This window comes from Rhinolophus sinicus, chromosome 2, assembly GCF_057876585.1.
Source record: "Rhinolophus sinicus isolate RSI-liver-muscle chromosome 2, RSI-T2T, whole genome shotgun sequence".
Taxonomy (NCBI): domain Eukaryota; kingdom Metazoa; phylum Chordata; class Mammalia; order Chiroptera; family Rhinolophidae; genus Rhinolophus; species Rhinolophus sinicus.
This window is the reverse complement of record NC_142502.1, coordinates 93,083,449-93,088,374: the sequence shown is the minus strand read 5'-3', so window position 1 is coordinate 93,088,374 and position 4,926 is coordinate 93,083,449.

The following is a 4,926-nucleotide window of genomic DNA, read 5'->3' as shown; positions in this document are numbered from 1 at the left end:
TAGACTGGATGCGGCATGCAGATTATGGCAAAAATAGAGAAGATGGGTGTACTGGGCTAGACTGTGGATGGGCTTGAATGCCAGGATTAGAAATCTGACTTTTATGCTCATAGGAGGACATTGAAGATGAGCAGACCCCTAACACAGAAAGAAGTTCAATTCCACTACTGTTTAGACTCTAGCTGGATTCAATACAGAGAAAACTGCTCAGAGAAAACCATTTCCAGTAGTTAGTATTGCTTATTGAAGCAACTGGTCTACTGGCACATCACAACATGGCATCTACACTTCAATATGGGCACAGGGAGGCAACTGTGTATAAGCCACCTAATTCCTGACGGTTCATCTGAGTCATTTCAGCGAAGAGCCCCTCTCCCATCTCCTTCTCCTGGTACTCTCCTTCTGGAGCTGCATCAGACACCCTTCCCACCCAGTCATTGCACAGCCTTTGTTTTCATAACCTTCATCTAGTTGTTTCAACTTTCTAAATTTCATTCCTCACGATTCTGATGCTGCCACTATACCCCACTGTAAGTGTCTCTTCATAAACACTTACTTGCATACTATCCCAAAATTTTACATTTTCTTACTTGTCAAATTATAAATAGTCATCCATAGCTTGACTCATTATATTGGTGGTCCACCTCAGTGCTATTTTAGATTATAGAATCTAGGAGAGGTCCTCGAGGTCTTCAAGGAGCCTGGATAAAAGTCATCTATGATGTTTTACTACTTAGAGGAGATGAATAAAGACAATAGGAAAGGGGGGGACATTAAATATTGGGGGGATGACAGATGAAATCCTTTCCACCAAAATAATCTAACATGAATGGGAAGGGACAAAAAGGTTATTTAAATAAATTTAATAAAGAAATTGAGAACCCCAAAGAACACCTTTGAAAAAACAGAAAACCAACAACAACAACAAAAATACCCAGAAGTCTATTCTTTCACAGTTCTGGAGGCCAGAAGCCAAAATCAGTGTGTCCGCAGAATTACATTCCCTCCAAAGGCTCATGGGAGAGCCCATCTTCACCTCTCCTAGCTGCTGGTGGTTCCAGGAGCTCCTGGCGTATGGCTGTATCTCTCCCATTTCTGCTTCTGTCGTCACGTGGCCTTGACCTATTTCCCCCATGGGTCTCTCCTGTGGAGTCTCTTATGTGTATGTCCAGTTACACTTGCCTTTGGATTTTCAAAACAGAGTGAACAATAAGCTCTTAAGCAGGACAGTCCTTGCTTTATCCTCTGCCTATCCCTTGTGCTCTGCCCTGGGGCTGGACTACACACCAACCCCAGGATCCCATTCTCATGGATGTGCTCCAGTTCTCCCTTGTATGAATACTTCCTCTTTATTCAGAGGGGTCTAGTTTCCTCCCTCCTCTTCTTCCCTTTGCTGTCTCCAACATGACCAAAGCATCCTTGTCTGACCTCCTTAGGGGCTCTCTGTTGCTTCTCTTGAACTTCCAGTATAGAGAAAAAGCAACTCAAAACAGACGAACTTGCAGGATGCCCAACGACTGAGGGGCCCAGATAGCTGACTTCCAAGAGGAGAAAGGAAAGGTGAGGTGGGTCTCCTCTTAGTCAGGCACAAGGATGGAAGCACACTGCAGGAGTGAGGAAAGGACTTGTAGAAATAATAACTTTATTGAGTAAGTTCATGGAGTATTACTAGGCCGAGTATTTTTCATCTCCATCATTCTGCCTAAAGAAAATACAGAATTGTACACCTGAAATCTATGTAATTTTACTAACAATTGTCACCCCAATAAATTTAAAAAATAAATTAAAAAAAGAAAATGTGCTTTCTTTCTGCCATGGACAACTTGACTCTGCTGTGCTCTCTCACCTCATTTCATTCCTCCAGTACATTTCTCCATCTTTGAAGATTTTATTTTGCGATTTCATGGGCTTCAAGGTTTTACTCTTTGGGGAGTTTTTTTTTCCCAAGGACATCTGGGTAGTTTGGTTCTGTATGATAAAGCCAAAAACAATCTATCTCAGTAAGTAATCTTCCGAGTAATCACTCTGTATTATATACTGAGGGTGCCAAAAAAATGTGTACACACTTTAAGAAAGGGAAAAAAAAAACTGTATTAAAATTGTAATACTCAATATATACCAATAACAAAAGATGAATACAAGTCACATTTGACTTCTGCAATGACAAGAGGTGCTCAAAGTGGTTACCATAAGCATAATTTTAATACAGTTTTTTCCTGTCTTAAAATGTGTATACATTTTTTGGTACCCTCTGTGTATATATATATATGTATGTATAATATATATATATATTAAATACACTGCAAATTGTTACTGTGAACCATCCAGGAAAGATGGAGAAAGGACTCTGCAAATACAACTTGACTCCTATAATTCCACTGGGTTGGGGAATTAGGTGCCAAGTAAGCTGTCTTTTCATGTTTCAGTTTTATTGATGGAGAAACTTACCTAAAATGGTTCCCTGCCACCTGGAACTGACCTAAAATGGTGACCCACGCGGAGAGAGAAGTCTCCAGCCTAAGCCCCAGCCCACTGCCACATAGCCCCCTCAAAGCCACTCCTTGAGCCAATCACCAGAGACATCTACCTCTTCCCCAACTCCAGGAAGTCCCCAACCCATAAAAACCTGCTCAAAACCTTGCTAGGGGCTCAGTATTTGGGGAAAGATCCCGCTGAGCCCGCCAGGGTAATAAAGCTGACTCTCCTAACTCTCTGAGTGCCGCTTGGGTTCTTTCTGGTCCTGGTATCCATAACATTATATTTTCTAAATAGTATTGCCCAAGGCCACTGCCCTTGATTTACTTCACAAGAAACACATTCTTAACCTTGAACTATGTACACACCTGTCATTTTGAGCTTCTTGGGTTCCTGCCATGGTATCAAAAATGTGTTTTTATATTAAGAAGACTTCTTTCTGATTACAAATGTAGTTCACGCTCATTATACAAAAAGATAATAAAAATCATGTGCAGTTCCACTACCCCAAAATAAGTAAGTTAACATTCTCTTACTCTTTTTCTACCCATATGTATATATAAGATGAATCATGTTCCTCTTTGTATTCCATTTTTTTAAAATGTTTTACATCATGTAGTGTGCATGCATGAAATGTAAGCATATTTGTATAAAACCAGCAGAGTATTTTTCAAACAGTAAACTCAAATATTAGCTGATGTAATTTGTTGGCTTAGAAGATGCAAAGATATTTTTCTTTATTGTAGAGCCAAATGACTTCGTAAAAGGCAAAGGATTTTGCTGAAATAAGTGATTGGCTCAACCCACCGGACAATAAAATGGGAAATTCATCGTCCTTGGCTCTATGTACTTCCCAGGTTGTGACACAGACTGAGCAGGAAACAAGGTCCACAGAAAGGAAAGGCACACTGGATGTTTTGCAAGGGATATTAAGATTGCTGATGATTTCCCTTTGCATTTCCCTGTCTGCAGATAGCATACTCAATGTATCTACACAATATTTAAATTCTGTTTTGGTTTCGGTGTACAATTGGGTGCCGAGTGGGCAGAGAAGAGAAATGATAGAATTGTGGGATAGGAAAATAAACAAAAAAAACAACTTGAGGTTTATTGAGGTGTTGTTTTGTTTCACAGAAATCATGAAGATGAGGAGAGAATGAACTGCATATTGTTTTAGCAACATGCAACATGGGGGAGGGGAAACTTGGGTGCCAAAGGGACCTTTGAGCATGTTCAAATGCTGACTCTGCCACGTACCTTTCCTGAGCCTTGGTTTCCTTTTTTGTAAAAGTGAAAATAGCACCTTCCTCAAAGCATTAGTGGAAATGAGAACACTAGGTGTGAAACCCCGGGGCCGGGCAGATTATATAGGCGTGTTCAGCATTACTTTCCAACTCGTCCCCCACAACTAAGCTACCTTGGTTTGAGAGCTCAGAATGAAGAAATTATGGGGGGAAAGAAACATATATGAGTAACATAAGTAACCACGACATGTTAGTATGTTAATGGAATTTAGTTCTATTGTGCATTGCATTTATTAATATGCATTTTGGAAGTTATTTTCTTTCAATAACTGATCCTCTAAATCATAATAACTACATTTTGCACTTGGCAGTAATTGCAACCTTCAGAAGACATTTACAGACAGTATTTTGCGTGAGTTTACCAAGAACGAAGTAAAACATGCATTACCTAGGGAGTGTTTATAACGTTAAGATTAGGGCCTACGTCCCTAATCTTGACCCTTCGGTTGACACTGAACTTTGCCCATATCTAAAGATTGCTGTGGTCATTAAAAGAAAAAGTTTAAAAGTTATGGTCAGCAAAAGCAGGTCTGTGGAATCATGGAAAATATCATGTCTAGAATTGAACCAGAATGATATATAATGTAATAAAAATGATCATGATTTAACAAAGGTAAACACTAAATATGCAAGAAAGGATAAATTAATTCAGAAATCACCCTCAGGATTTGACAACTCGGAGTGTTTTTGCATCAATATTCCACCAGAGGGCACTGTTGGCCGCTCTCAGCGAGGAACCCTTGCCGCCTCGGGAGCTGTTTTCCCTTGTTTTAGATTAAAAAGCTAGGTGACAGTCGCAGTTCACATTATCCGGTTCCGATGACTTTTTCTCATTTCCTAATTATTTTGCTTTGAGGATAAAGTGCCTCAAATTAAAAACGTACGTTTAAATTTTTTTTATCTGTGTGTGTCACGTTCCTTACAGTTCATTTAATGAGTCTTACATTGTAAAATAAAAGGGGAAATGAGGTCATGAAAAACATTCGATCTTCACAACAACCCTATAGGTAAATTTGTTTTTCTGTTTTGCACCTGAGGAAACTAAATTTCAAAGAAAGTCATAACCCCAATGCCAGGCAGACAGTAAGTTAAGCGGAGAAGCCACACAGGAACCCAAGCCTGTCTGAATCCCAAGCCCCAGTTCTTT